This window comes from Quercus suber, unplaced genomic scaffold (genome assembly GCF_002906115.3).
Source record: "Quercus suber isolate HL8 unplaced genomic scaffold, Cork oak 2.0 scaffold_311, whole genome shotgun sequence".
Taxonomy (NCBI): domain Eukaryota; kingdom Viridiplantae; phylum Streptophyta; class Magnoliopsida; order Fagales; family Fagaceae; genus Quercus; species Quercus suber.
Window position 1 is genome coordinate 249,438 of NW_027069767.1, and position 16,499 is coordinate 265,936.

Consider the following 16,499-nt stretch of genomic DNA (forward strand, 5'->3'; position numbering starts at 1 on the left):
CTCATTGATGTGAGTACCAACAGTAAAGGACACAAGATTCAATATTAAACTAAACTACACAAATTGAATAGAAACACATCTTCAACTTATCACTGACTGCTAACAACCACAGTCACCATAATTACATAGTTCAACTACAACACTAATAACCACAGTGGTCATAATTACATAGTTCAACTACAATAGTTAAGCCAAAATAGGGCATTGTTCCATAGTGAGGCAGATTACCATAAGTACACAAAACAAGTGACCCTCATCAACAAAAGGAAAAATCTACTTCTTACTCTCTTCATTTCCTTGGACCCTGCACAAATGATTGACTTCCAACATGTTTGATTGCTTCCATGTATCTAGATGCATTCTTAGAAGCCTTCAAAGTCTCCGATGTGACCACCCTTTTCTTTTTCTGCCTTGAGGTTGGGTTGCAACTATTGGAGCTGTGATGTGCACCTAATTGGTGTGGTGCATTTAGGGTGGAGCCATGCTGCTGTGTACTAGGATATTGGGCGGGGCTATACCATATTAGAGTAGTTAGCCATGCATCCATTCATATCTTACAGCTTCCCTCATCATGCTAACATTTTTTATGAAATCTAAAAATTATTCACAATTCAGACACCTACTGACCTACAACCACCGGATTGCTACCTATGAAAAAATTATGTGAAAAAAATGGCCACAATAATCTGCCTAGAAATAAGAAGGCAAATCTTTCTTTATCTGGCTTCAAGCCTTATCTAACAACTAAATTGCATATAGTGAGATCAGTGTGGATATTCTAGTTCATGAGGCTAGGAAAAGAAATGGAAGCAAGACATAATCATCATTGTTTAAGGAACTTTATATATTTCAAGAATAAAGTATACCCAAATATGTCCTGCTGCTATCAAATGGTTCGTGATGCATAAATTCCCTAACAAGTCAATAATGTAAACCTTGAAGGTCGTAGCAGAAACACAGAACACTGCTCATTAAGAATACTTTCCATATATACCTTCTCAATAGCAGCATCATCAGGGATAACCACATGGCATTTGCATCCATAGGCAAGAGCAACTGTAGCAAGGCTGATAGCAGTGCTTCCTGCACTCCCCTCAGTAACAATTCCACCTTGAGCTAGCTTCCCAGATTCTAAAGCCTGCATAGAGTCACAAATTAGAATGCATACAAAATAAAACCAACACCAATGATCAACAAACACAGCATTCTATACCAAACATTAATTTTCAAAATAATTGGCATTACTTTCTTTACTATTCACCAAGGCATTCATATCACTTGCCATTTATTATTTTAGAGAGGTTTCATTCATATTTAGCATTATTCCATCCTTTACAAAGCAATGTACCCCTTGAACCAATTAATGTAGCATAAAAAAAACAAGCATACAAATAACATTATAAGATTCCTATGATTGCCAATTCTTACTATTACCAATTCTTCAAAATAGCTGCTAAGAGTATTGAAATTTGTGCTTGATGGTTTGGTAAAATTCAGTTTCCAGAAAATTCTCAACTAAGTCAGATACTTGTATTGATCTCAGTTTACTACTTCTTGAATACCCAAACAAAGATATATAAAACACCAGCATTAAAATTTCTTTCTTTTTCCCCCTAAATCATTCCAACAACACCAAACAAAGAAGTTTAGATAACAGATATTTACCTCTTCAATGATTTTGACCGCAACTCTATCTTTCACACTCCCTCCAGGATTCAAAAACTCACACTTCCCAAGAATCTGAACAAATTCTTCAAAATAGCTGCTAAGAGTATTGAAATTTGTGCTTGATGGTTTGGTAAAATTCAGTTTCCAGAAAATTCTCAACTAAGTCAGATACTTGTATTGATCTCAGTTTACTACTTCTTGAATACCCAAACAAAGATATATAAAACACCAGCATTAAAATTTCTTTCTTTTTCCCCCTAAATCATTCCAACAACACCAAACAAAGAAGTTTAGATAACAGATATTTACCTCTTCAATGATTTTGACCGCAACTCTATCTTTCACACTCCCTCCAGGATTCAAAAACTCACACTTCCCAAGAATCTGAACAACCCCACAAACAGAACAAGACAGAAACATCATCCAAGGAAAAAAGAAGAAACTAATATTTGGCATGAAAGTTGAAACTTCTCTCAAAATGAAAATTAAATGAACTGAACTGAACACCAAAAAAAAAAAAAACTTATTAAAAACGAAAACTAAAGAAAACCCAGATGATAAAATGAAAGGAAAATTGAAAAAGTGGATTGCTTTTTGTTAACCTCGCAACCAGTGGCATCAGAGAGGCTGTTGATGCGATTATGCGAATCAAGGGCGTGTTTCCAATGGCATCAATAAGCCCATTTCTGGGCTTCTTCTTTTTCTTCTTTAAGAAGGCCAAGTTGGGTTTTTTGGAGCTGAACAAGTAGGAAAGCACCGCCATGGATATAGCAGTAGCAGCGACAATAGCGCCTGTTGTCCTCACAGGCGCCATTGCAGCAGTTCGAACCCAAGGCCTCGGACCAAAAACCATTAACATTACTGCATCGATTGAGGTGTCCTAAAAGCACAGGAAATTTATTAAGATAGGTCATGTTAACACGTGCTTAGGTCAATTGATAAAAACTATTAAAAAAATTTGTAAAAAAAAAATAATAATAATTTAATTATTTTTTTAAGCAAAAATACAAAACTAAGAGTATTTACAGCAGTGTAGGTATATTGCTATATAGCAATAATTTAGTTCCTCAAATCTCCAAAAACAGCACATAGCATTGGAGCTAAATTTATTTTTGTTAGCTCCGCTGCTACAGTGCACATCTATCTTTAGATGTGCACTATTCATGAGAGCAAAAAATATATATATTATTTTATTAAATTTCTCTCTCCTCTTCCATTAAAAAAACATTTTCTCTTTCTTTCTTTTTCTCTCTCTCTCTCTCTCCAACTTCTCTTCTTTCTTCCTCTTTCCTTCTCATTTTTTTTCTCTCTCTCATCTACTCTCTACTTCACCAATCTTCATTGAGCTTTTCTCTCGTGCCTCTCTGAGTAAATCATTGCCGTCTTGTCGCTGATGGGTCGCCGTCACACTGAGGATCGCCATCATGCCGCCGCTGGATGGATCGCCATCACACTGAGGATCACCATTATGCCGCTGGACGGATCGTCGTCTTGTTGCTGATGGGTCACTGTCATGCCGCGATGGATCGCGTGGTGCCACTGGATGGATTGCTGCCGTGCCGCTAGGTAGATCGCCATCGTGCCTCCCCTCTGGGTGGATCATAGTCATAGGTTGCTAGATTTTATGGTGGGTTCGGGTGTGGATGAGTTTGCAGTTGGCTTGTGTTGGCTTTTGACAATTTGGATTAGTAATTAGTGGCGGTGTGCTGATTGGCGAAGAACATGGGTTTTGTGGGTTTATGGTGTGGATCGTGGCTGGTGACAGATTGATGGTGGGTTTTGCCATGGATTGGTTGTGAGTTGGTGGCTAGGTTGGCTTGACACAGCAGTGAGTGGTGGTGATGGTGGTGGTGCCGTGAGGATTTGTGGGTTGAAGAGAGGGAAGATAGGGAGAAGATAGAGATAAAGATGAAAAGTGTGGGTTTTTGTTTTGTCCTTCTTCACTGGTTTGGCTGTGTTGATTTTTTGGGGTTTTTGTTTTGATCTTCTTCACTGGTTTTGATGGGCACGGTGGGGTTGTGGTTATGCAGTGATTTTTATGGATTTGGTGGTGGTTGTGGTGGTGTGTAGGTTTTTGAATGAAATATTATTTTATTGTAGTGTTTATATTATTTTATTATGTTAAAATGTAAAATAGCTCTATTGTTGTAGGGTGTGAGAAGGTAAAATAGATAAAGTGACTTTTTGTGTAACTAAAAAGCTAAAAATTTAGATGCACTGCTATGAATGCTCTATCCTTCTATCTTTCTTTCTTTTCTTTTCTTTTTTTCTTTTTTTTTTTCCTTTAACTTTCAGTTTTGTTAATTCAGTCCTCTAACTTTCAATTTTTGTCAATGTAAGACTCCGTTACAACTCGGTTAGTAACTGCCGTTAAAACTCCTGAAACGACGCCGTTTTGCATGTTTTTTTTTTTTTAATTCGGAATTAAAAGAAAATAAGAAAAATTTGGAAAAAAAAAATTTTAAGGGGAACGACGACCCCTTCCCCTAAAATCAAAACAAAGACACCAAACACACAACAACTCATTGCTCTGCTCCTACTTATACAAAAAAAAAAAAAAAAACACTAAGAGTACGTTTGATACACTGAATGAAAATTACAACAAAAATTGTAATCTTTATTACTAGTAATAAAGTGTGTTATAATGTAATAACTAAACATATTCATTAGTTTGGTTATAAGTTACAACATTAGAATGAAAATTAACATTTATTTTAAGAAATATTTTACTCATACAATTATATCTATTTAAAAATTGTTATTTTTAAATTTAAGAGAGATATGTGTTATTTTTAACGATTTTTTATTTTTATAATTGTTAGATATATATGGAAAGTTTGTTTATTTGGAAATATATTAAGTTTAAAAATAATTGTACTTACTAAGGTATGTACCACCATTTAAAGAGGAATAATTATTCCTCATTTTGAAGAATAGCTATTCATAAGGAATGACTATTCTTTGTAATAAAAACATAACCAAACTAAAGAATAACTAAACTATAAGAATAATTATTACATTACAACACATATTACAGTCTACCAAACATGCCCTTAAAAAACTGGGTTTTCATCACTTACCTAAAACTTGGCCGAAGCTGGAGCTATGGAGTACACCCTAAAACATCACTGATTCAATCAATATAGGGATTCTCAACCTCAATATCTCGGTCTCAATCTCTGTAAATCGATCTTCACTAGAACTCAATCACTGATTTAGTCAAACCAATTCATAATATCTCTGCAAATCGATCACAAGCAATCAAACCAAATCAAATGGACTCAGTTTCCTACTCGGTCTCTCTCTCTCTCAATCCGACTCAGTTTCTCATACTCTCTCTCTCTCTCTCTCTCTCTCTCTCTCAGTTCAACTCAATTTCTCTCTCAAACAGACTCAGTCTCTCTCTCAAATCGTTTCCCAAATTTCTCTAAGTTAGAGATTTGGGTGTGGAGTGATTTCTTTGTTTTGATTTGAAGGGAAGGGGAATGATGACGTCGTTCCCCTTAAATGTTTTATTTTTATTTTGTTTTATAGATTTTTCTTATTTAAACTAGTGGAAGGTGACATTACCCTAGTTTAAAGAAATTAAAAAAGGTATGCACTCTAATGCTTGAGAAGAATATGTCCTTAATATTATAAAATAGGCAAAATTACAAATTATTTCTCCTAAGTTTGACTTATTTTCAATTCAATTTTTCATGTTTCATTTTATTTTTTAATTCCAAAATCCTTTAACTTCTTTATTTTTTTTAGTGATTTCTTTGTTTTGATTTGAAGGGAAGGGGAATGATGACGTCGTTCCCCTTAAATGTTTTATTTTTATTTTGTTTTATAGATTTTTCTTATTTAAACTAGTGGAAGGTGACATTACCCTAGTTTAAAGAAATTAAAAAAGGTATGCACTCTAATGCTTGAGAAGAATATGTCCTTAATATTATAAAATAGGCAAAATTACAAATTATTTCTCCTAAGTTTGACTTATTTTCAATTCAATTTTTCATGTTTCATTTTATTTTTTAATTCCAAAATCCTTTAACTTCTTTATTTTTTTTTCCATGTAACTTCTATTCATTTCCAATATGATTCTTTCGTTCAATTTGCACCATTAAGTCCACTAAAACACGATGTTTTAGTTAGCAAAAGGCACTAAAACTAAAGGCAAGATTGGATAGAACTAGTCGGAATAACTAAATAAAAAAAATTAAAATTAAAGAACTGAAAGAAAAATAAAATAAACTTAAATAATGGGATTGAATTACCAAAAATTTGTTCATGATGTTAACTAAAATGCTTCACGTCACTATGGACAATACAAAGTTAGGTGAGGTACGTAGCATTTTTGGACATTTTAATTACTCTTGTCATTTCGAGCAAAAAAGCAGTAATAATCCATTAGATGAATTTTTACCTCTCAGAACAATTTGCTTGACTCATGCTGCATTCTCAAGTTTATGATTAAAGAATACAAAAGAGAATCCTAATAGGAACATGATAATGACTTTAATTATTACCACTAGTCGCAAACTCACGCGATGCATGGGAATATACAATTATTTTATAACGTAATATAATGTATGATTTATTCTATAAAACGTATTAAAAATATTATTTCGAAAATTATTTTTCATCTCTCCATCTCTACAAATATATCATTCTATTATTTTGAGTTTTTTTTTTTTTAATTATAAAAAAAAAATGTAGGTGCATTTGATTCATATTATTCCATTATTATTATTATTTTTTTTTTTGAGATAAAAGATAGAAATAGTATTATTTTTTTCGAGTGATCTATATTATTCAAACTTTTGTATAGTGTGATATTGTTTTTTTTTTTCTACAACTAAAATTTTTAAGTTCCAAAATTAAGTATTTGAATTTCTCATTCTTTTAAGAAGGTTATCATGATAACCAAACCTCATCACAAATTTACAATTGATATTACTCAAATAATTTATAGAGACATTCAAAAATATAATCATCTCACTTCTAAAATATCTAAAAATTAACTCAAACCATAACTATAAGAGGGATAGAGAGTACATGTGATAAATAACTCAAAAAACACACCACCAAAGTTTATCACCCAAAAGTAGAGACAAAATAATAAAAAAACAAAATGAAAAAATCATTAATCTAATATAGAGTTGCAAGATAGAATTAATAATAGAGAGAGAGAGAGAGAGAGAGAGAGAGAGAGAGAGAGAGAGAACAATCACCTTTTCTGGAAGAAAATGTGAGACAAATAACAAAACTATATAAAAGAAGATGAGTAGAAGAATATTCAAAAGGAAATTGAATAACAACATTGAATCATTTTGTAATTGCATAGAATAACATGTAACAAACAAATAAAATAAAATTAAAAGGATAAAAAATTAAAATATAACCAAATCATATCAACCTAAAGTAGAGTTAAACATAAAAATCCATCAATCTAAAGAATTAAACATCCACCAAAAGAAAGAATATATATATATATATATATAATTGGATTGAACGGAATAGAAAATAACAAATTTTTATAGTAAAAAAATTGGGGAGAAGAAGAGTAAAAAAAAAAAAAAAAAGGAAGATTAAAGGATGGAGAAATTGTAAGGTTAAAGTATAGAGTAGTGGAGAGATAAAAAAGTAAAAGTAAGTAAATGTTAGAGAATGTATAATTGTAGTGGCAAATTAATAAGGAGAAAAATAATTTAAAAAGACAGAAAATATTGAAAATAGGTTGATGATGTGGCGCTAATGTGGCTCAATAGGAGCGCTGCAACATTAACCTCTACGTTTCAGCTTTTAGATATATATATATATATATACATGTGTGTATGTATGTATATATATATATATATAGATGCATCACAAGAAATACTATAAAAATCCAACACAATTTTTTTATATATAGGAGTATAAGATTTTCTTTCTTTCTTCCTTTTGCTTTTTTCTTTTATACTAGTATAAGATTAGCTTGATTCTTGTTCGAGTCAGGTTAAGATATCGTTAAAAAAACAATTGAATCTTTAATGTATCGGTAGCCACACAATTAAATTACTCAAAACTCAAACTCCTGTTTACCAATTGAAAGTATAGTAAATATTAAGTTTCTTTCTTTGGCACAAGTATTGTTCATTGAGATGGGAGTAATATGCAGCCTTCTCATAGGCCAAACCTGATGAACTAACATGTAATTAGGTGGACCGTTTTTTATTGTACTCCCTCTTTTCACATATATATGGGTTCCACTAATTAAATTTATGGTGGGATCAATAATTCATGTAAGATGAGAGTATGCATTTATAGTATTTTCGGAGTATTCAATAATTTTTCCCGCAAGAGTGGAAGGTGTAACATCTGTTACTGACTCAAGGAACAATGTCTTTAGTTGTGTCATTACTTGTTACATCATCAGTAATTATCATATTGGAGAGAGAGAGAGAGAGTGTGTGTTTTGATCTTGTCATTAGGATTAATATGTTCTTTCAATTTTCAGTGACCTGTTTTTGTGACGGATCATTTTTTTTTTTTTAAAAAGAGGGTTTGTGCAGGTGCCATCAGCCTTTACTTCTCTAAATTGTTTAAGGTATCTCTAATTGTGCTGACATTAATCCGCGGCCTTCATATGCAACAGACACTGATGAATTTGTGATTCCAAGCTTGGAAATAGGAGACTTAGATCGGAGTAAAACTGATGCTTCAGAAGTAGAAGCCTCAAAACCTCCTTCTCCAAAGGTCAGTTGCAAGAATCCTACGCTATTCATTACAAAAGAAAAGGGAAAAAAATATTGTCTATAGATTATGCATTTGAGTCTGTATTTTAAAATCTGTGTTTTTTGAACTTTTGCGGGCGAAAAGAGAAGAGAATATCTACCTCGGTCCACACGGAGCACCTTCTTCACAGTCAAAGCAGCAAAAGCCGAATTCTGCTGGTCGTAAGCAGCGGTTGAAGCTAAAGTTGAAGGAAGCAGATGAGAGGACTAGTGGGAAAGGTCGGGAGAATAAGTAGAGAGTCTCAGAGAACTTGTGGGTGGTGGCAAAGCCACCGGCAACATGGCAAAGGGCTGTACCAAGGATTGGCTAGACCCACATTGTCATGAGTCTCAGTTTGAGTAGTGGAATCGCCAGTGAGTGGAATATCTGAGAGCTTTTTGAACTTGGCACAATGGGTTTTCTTTTTTCTTCTCTCTATTATAAGCTTTGTTATCTTTGGAGAATGAATTTATAAAAGGTTATGTATTTTGACAATAAATTTTCAACCAGGTCTTTGTGATTTGCTTCTGCTGCGAAAGATTATTTCCGATGTTTGGGTTGTACTCAGGGGCGGAGCCAGGGGGGGTCGAGAGGGGGCACTTGCCCCCCCTGGCCCCACCCAAAAAAACTGTTAATATTTACCTAACTTACCTTGATGCATTTGAGGTAAAAAAAAATAGAACTATTACTAATGAAAAGTTATAAAATGGTAAACAAACAATTAGCTGCTTGCATGAGACAATTGGGAGCATAGCCCACTTTTGCCCTCTTAAAATATAAGCCCATCCTATATTAACACAATCCAATTCTATTATTAAATTAAAAAAAATTCAAAAAAAAAAAACAAAAAAAAAAAACAGATACCTTAATGCGTGTCTAACTTATAACCCCATATTGTTTGATTTTTCTACTCTCTTTCTTTGTTAACTTTTTAAGTGCATTTCTTGTATTGTAGTATAAATAAATGGTTAATAAATAGGATGGCTTTTCAAAAATAAGTTTGCATGTTAAGCTAAAATAAATAGACCTATAACATATAGCTGTACAAAAATATTGATCTCAAATATTGTATTTTTATGTTCGCTTGCATGTGTATAAATGTCCTTGTCAAATGTAATTTTTGCCCCCTCTCAAGTTAGATTCTAGCTCCGCCACTGGTTGTACTAGCTGCGGTTGATGTTTGGCCCTTCTCTTTTTTTGCTTGATTTCGTGCTCCTTCCACTTTGAGTTTGGGTCATTGTTGGATCTTGAAAAAATACAAATGATGATGATAACCTCAACCAGAATCTTGCTTGTTCTTTAAAACCCCAAGATTATGGCTTGAAAACCTTGAATGAGGTGCACAACATTAGATGGCCCATATGCGGTTATATCAAACGTAGTCAGTTAGCAAAGCCGAAGCCAACTATGCTTTAAATTAAATCTTTTACTAAAAGCTTAATTGATTGGCAGTTGGCACTTTTTTATTATTATTTTATTTTGTGTGGTTTCAAGTGGAAACTTCTGGAGTTCAGGTCCTCTCAATTCTAACTATCCAATTCTCAACAAAAAAAAATATATATTAAAATAAAATAAAATAACTTTCCAAAGCTCATGATGATCTTGGATTATGACATATGTGTGAGTATACAGGAGAGTTGAGTTAAAGTTAATATAGCCCTATTTGGTAAAGGGATTTATAGTTTTCAGTGTTTAAACACTGAAAACTATGGCCTAATAAAATAAAATAAAATAAAAAGCGTTTAGTAAGGGATTCTATTTAGGAGTATTTGAGTTGTATTTTTTTCATTTCAATTTTTGAGCAACAATAATGAATGACATTATTGTAAATATTTTGAAAAGCATAGGACCTACTAAATTGACAACACATTTAGGGGTGTCAATGTTTGACCCAACCCGCGAACATAACACAAACTCGACACAGATTTTTGCGGGTTAGGGTTGGACCTTAATGGGTTTGGGTCATAAATAGGTCGACCTGAAAGCGACACGATAAGAAACGTGTCATAAGCAGGTCAACCTGCGTAACCCGCAATAAACACATTTGACACACCAATTTATTGTGTCAACCTAAAATAACCCACTTAACATACCCGTTAGCTCATATAAAAATAAAATTTCATTTTATTTTAGATTTGTTAAAAACATTTTATATCCAACATATATTTTAAATTTAAAGAAAAAGTTAGTAATTACAAAAACTTATAAGGGATATAATTGAAAATTGAAACTTTACAAACCCTAGATCTCTAAACCCTACAAACCCTAAATCTCTAAACTTCTTATAAATATCTTTCTTTTTTTTTTTCTTTTTCTGCTGTACTACTCACTCTACTACTTATAGTCTCACGCCACATTCTCAAACTTAAAGTCTCAAACCAGTAGTTGCTCTCTCTCTCTCTCCTCTCTCTCTCTCTCTCTCTCTCTCTCTCTCTCTCTCTCTCTCTCTCTCTCTCTCTCTCTCTCTCTCTCTCTCTCTTCATGTGTTTAGTAAATTTTANAAAAAAAAATACACACTTATACCAAACACACAATTAAATTTTTTTTAACTTTTAAAAATATGTTATTAGAAATATGTTACCTAACTCTTTTTTTTCATTATAAGCAATTTAAATACGTGTTTTCACAATATTTTTTTATCCACAATTTTCATATCATTTTGAACAACAATACTTGAAATATACTACCAAACAGGCCAATATATTTTTCGAGTTTGCAAATATGAAGTTAATAAGAGATTGATAATTATTTATTATATAAAATGATATTTTGGATTTTCTCTATTTTGAGATATTTTGCACTTTTAAATTATTCACTCGAGAGAGGTTATGATCTATAATAAATGATAGTTAATTAATTCAAAAGTTTGGTGTTCACTATTAAAAATAAAAGAGAGCGTGTAATTCAATAAAGAGATTTGCATATATTAATTCAACAAATTTATATATATATATATATATAAATGGGATTTGAGACAAAAAACAAAATTTTTTAGGACAATACCTTTTTTGATTTCGATATTTTGATCGTATTTAAAATTTAGTCTTAAGTTTTTATAACTTCATTTTGGTCTATATATTTTTTAAACTTGTTGTTTTTTGACCTTTATTATCATCTCACTTACAAAAAATGCTAAATAATAAATGAATTACTACTAGTTTAAAATTACTTTTTTTTTTTTTAAGTGAGATGTTGTCAGGATCAAATATTGGTAAGTTTAAAAATAAAGAACCTTAATAAAATTATTGAAAAATTGAGAACCAATTAAAAACATGACCAAAATAGAGGCAAAAAAGGAATTTTCAACCCAAAAAAAAAAAAGAAAAAGGCAAATCTGGAATCTCATAGAAACCGTGGCGCTCTCCCAAGTCAACAATCGGGATGTATTGGCATTGAACGGCTAATTGAAAAGCAAAAGCTGGCACTTTCCTTTTGAAATTCCGAAAAAAGCTAAATGAAGAGGAAAGCTCCACTTTACTTTTACTTCACTTTCCGATGAAACCTCCCTCCTGAATGAAATGAATTTACTATAAAAATGCCCTCATTGTCATTGTCATTCAGCTGAGGCTCCCTCCCTCGCTAGCAGAGCACAAACAAATGAGAGCAAGGACATTCCACATTCAAGCTATTATGCGCTGGAGTTGGTTCATGCCATATCATCATTTCTTTAATAAAAGAAGAAGAGAGAGAGCGTTTTACTTTTATGAGAATGGAAGCCTCTTACATGAGAAGCTAGATTGCCTGCTTGCAATGCCAAGCCTATTCCCATCCGTACCTTCTCCGCTCACAGCTCTCCTAGCATTCAGCAGTATTCCTCTTACCTGAGCAGAGACATGAAAAGGAGAAGGGTCACGTTCCCGGTATTACTAGCATGATCGATCAAGATCTAATTGGTTTTATTATGTTAACGAAGAATATTAACGAAGATTAAGCATCTCAGTCTGGTCTTGTACTCGAGTCCGTCTTTCTAAGAGCGATCTTCCTTAACGAAATCCTTACTTCACGGTTTTCGGGGATGAGTCAGACGCTTTGAAACTGTAATGTTCTCGTTGTACGGGTTTCTAAGCGTTTCTCATTAGCTTCTTGTCAATGCCAAGCCTATTCCCATCCGTACCTTCTCCCCTCAACAAACTCCGCCAAGCAACCAACAATTATCCTGCTCAACATCTGGGAATTTTATTGGTACAAGGGGTCTCTTAAGGACGAATTGTTCTCATTAAGCGTTTAGATAATTTGGCCTATATAGCCATCAATGATATAGTTATTTCTGCACAATTGAGTGGTCACAGCATGTATTAAAGCCCATAGGCTGTTGTCTCCACACTCCATCATCCCTTTCTAGCGTTTGAATTTGCCGCCAATGGTTTCCTTTCTGATCGAATTTATGTCTCCCGCTGTACTGAACTACAACATCAGCCGATGGTGTGGGAGTGAAGGTTAAAGATTGCAGGCAGATTGCTCATGCTCTTTCTTATCTCCATACTGCTTCCAAGACCTGTCATCCACATGTGTATACACAATGCACTATCTTATTAGATGAAAATGATGTTCCACGAATTGTCCAGCTTTTTTTTCTGTATCAATTCCGCGAAGGTGAAGCTGACGTGGAAGGTTTATGATGGCATTCGACAATTTGGTTTCATGCAGCCCCGAGTTTACAGCAACAGGCAAGGTAACTGAGAAAAGCTGATGTATATGATTTTGTCGGATTCTTCTAGAACTTTTAACTGGAGAGGATTCTCTTAATATAACCCGATTTACAATTGATAAAGATTCTACTTTAGTAGCATACATACATACGTGCTCAAGGTAGTTGCATAAACGAGATTGTGGACCCTGCAATCTTGGCTGAAGATGGGGATGGAGGTGCTAGTTTACAGCATCAATTACAAGCTGTGGTGGACCTTGCCTTGACATGTACAGAGGAAGATCCACAAACAAGGCCAACTATGGTTGATGTCACAAACAACTCAGACGAATTGAGAGGTTCGTTCCATCACTAATTATTTACTCACTTGATTTCATCCAATCATATGTTATAGATAAACATATTCACATTATTGCTTATCCAAATGATTTAGGCATGACAACAAACAAAATTTACTTGATTTTCAAACAAATGGCCATGGATGGAATTTAGAAAAAGTTAAAAAAGCTAATTTAATGATATTATGAAATCCGCGTTGCTACTAAGAAGCAGGCCTAATAAACTGGTTTGCATCTTAAGTAATCAAGGAGAATTCTCAATGAGATCAGCTAATTGTATTTCTCAACCACGCAGGTTCACACAAACGGGTGAAGTGCCTTTGGGAAATTTGCAGAATTTAAAGCTTCATGAGAGTTTTGAAGAGCTTGCTTCTGCATCATTGAAAAGGAATGCTTCTAGTGATGAAATCCAAGCAGTGAACGATGCCTCTGAAAGGCCTCTTGAAGTTTGATTGTGATGCAATTGAATGATGACAAAGCTTGTATGGTAGTTTTAACCTGTCATTGGGAAGTTGTCATTATGGCAGACCCTTAAGTTATGTATTGTTGCTAAAGAACTGGAGGATAGGTTTTTATTGGCAAAGGAGTTTGATAATTGTTCTTTTGTTTGAAAAAAAAAAATGCAAACTAGGTAGTTCATGGTCTTAGTAACTGGCTATGTATAGTGGTTTGTTGAGGAAAAAAAGACTTTTGTATTGTTTAGTTGGTTTGTAAATTTTCTTTTTCCAGAATATATATGATTTCTCAATTTAGTTTGGCAAACCTTTTTCTTTTTGCAAAATAGTTATAAATTTTAATCATTCATGTGAATTTGGGTCGAAAATTTGTTAAATAACTTATTGCTCCACAATTGATCTTCTAATTGGTATAATTGCAGTTAACACCTTCCCTTTGAATGAAATAAATATTGTTTTCCTAAAAAGTATGAAACAAAAATGTCATTATCCTAACAAACAGAGACGTGCTTAATCCTTCTCTACTTTTATTGCTCCAGTTCTTTTTGATCCTCTTAAATTCAAAAGGCACCTTCTGATGGAACTCCGATGGAGAAATATAGTTGCATAGGGCTGCTTGAACTTTGTACAGTAGTGGAGAGAAAAATCAAGAAAAAACTCTAGGTTAATGTGCAAAAACTCTAATCCAATTGCCTTGGGTATCAATCTATGCTAAGACAGATATTTGGCATAGTAAAACATATCCAGATGCCTTATCCCACAATCACAAAGGATAGTCACAATAGGACCAATACAGTTTGCCAAAAAAGCAAGTGTATTTGGTTCAAACACTAGGCCCCCTGATGATGGAGGATTGAGAAATCAAGTGATGTTCGAGAATTAAAAAAAAAATTCCAAGCAATTTCTTTCCAATAAAATAAATTCCAGGCAATTGCTTTCCAATTAAGCTTCAGGAGGCGGCCTCCTGAAGCTTAATTGTGATGCAATAGAGTGATTACAGAGCTTCTATGCTGTTAGTTGGCTTGTAAATTTCAATTATGATGCAAGTAAAATAGAATTTTATTAATGAATTATAACGTGTGGGAGCATCCGCAGCCGGTTTCTATATCCCATCCTATTTTACCACCTCAAAAAGCAACTTTATCAATTATACAATACAATTTTCCAATTCTCCAACATCCAAATTTTATATCTCAATTCTACTCATTAAATAATATTTCTACCGCAATAAAATATTAATATCTCACAATTATCACTGTACAATACAACACAATATTTATTCATTTTTTATTCTTTTTCTCTTTCTTTCTGTTCAAGAACCACCATCATCGCCACCACCGCTGCACACCACCACCACCACCGGCAACCAATAATCTACCATCAACACTCAAAAAAAAAAATCCAGAGAAAAGACCAGAACACTGCCCTCCGTCCATCAAAACCACCACCACCACCCTCTCGCCGCATCAACACCACACAAAAAAAAAAAAAAAAAAAATCCAGAGAAAAGACTAGAACACTACCCTCCATCCATCAAAACCACCACCACCACCCTCTCCGCCCATCAACACCACACAAAAAAAAAAAAAAAAAATCCAGAGAAAGACCAGAACACTGCCTCCGACCATCACACCACCACCACCACCCTCCTTCTCCACCCATCAACACCACACAAAAAAAAAAAAAAAAAAAAAAAAAAAAAAAAAAACACAGCAACCCAAGGTCAAAACCACCCAACCACCACCGCCGAAGCTCGAAGGAAGCGGATTCGCCGCTGGGAAGCTTGAAGGAAGTTGATTTGTTGACCCACCACCGATCTAGAGAGTTGCCGGAGAAGGAAGAACACAGAGACCCACCACCGATCTAGAAACCACCGCCGATCTCGAGACCCACCACTATCTAGATTTGGTACAACGCCGATCAACACCGATCCTCTCCGATCATGGTCCAACGCCGATCCTCTTCGATCGTGGTAGACGATCCTCTCCGATCGGGGTAGACGATCCAACGCCGATCCTCTCCGATCATGGTAGACGATCCAACGCCGATCTAGAGAGTTGCCGGAGAGTGAAGACGTTGAGAAGAATCATAGAGCAAGAAGAAGAGAGAGCAGAAATAAAGAGAGAAGGAAGAGAGAAGTGAGAGAGGAGCGAGAATTACCCGGTTAAAATGAGAGAGGAGAGAGAAATGAGTGCATTAAAAATATATTTTTTTTTATAAGATTGAGCTACAGTACCATCTTACATTTGAGATGGTACTGTAGCAAAATCTCAAAAAAATTGGCATATGACATATGCCCTCCCAGTTGCTGAGCAGTTTTGGGGCTTAAATGCCAAATATTCTTAAGATTTGGCATTTGCAAGCCCACTGCTAATGCTCTAACAATAATATTCTCAATGTTGAAGACTTCAACTAGCTTTCACTAATTGATTGATAACAACGGAAATCTGGACTGGTATGCTCATTTAGACAAGCAAAGCATTGTGTCCTTTTGTCATTTCAATATAATTTACATTTTATGAATAAGAAGAGAGTGGGACTGGTTAATCATGCAATAGATTCACATTATTGCATGTCCAAGTGTTTTAGGCATGTCAACAGGCATAACTACTTAGTTGATTTCAAAATATTTCCTGATTCACAACGGCTCAA

At 34.0% G+C, this 16,499-nt stretch overlaps 2 long non-coding RNA genes across 2 annotated transcripts; one reads left to right on the top strand and one right to left on the bottom strand.

The window, feature by feature from the left end:
* Positions 1-44: 44 nt before the first annotated feature.
* On the bottom strand, positions 45-1,750 carry LOC111983938 (uncharacterized). The gene is made up of 3 exons (XR_010632728.1): positions 1,666-1,750; positions 995-1,138; positions 45-512 (listed from the first exon to the last, which is right to left on the bottom strand). It is a non-coding gene; the product is annotated as an uncharacterized LOC111983938 (long non-coding RNA).
* Positions 1,751-13,068: 11,318 nt separating this feature from the next.
* Positions 13,069-14,154, top strand: LOC136071426 (uncharacterized). The gene is made up of 2 exons (XR_010632727.1): positions 13,069-13,392; positions 13,688-14,154. It is a non-coding gene; the product is annotated as an uncharacterized LOC136071426 (long non-coding RNA).
* Positions 14,155-16,499: the final 2,345 nt, after the last annotated feature.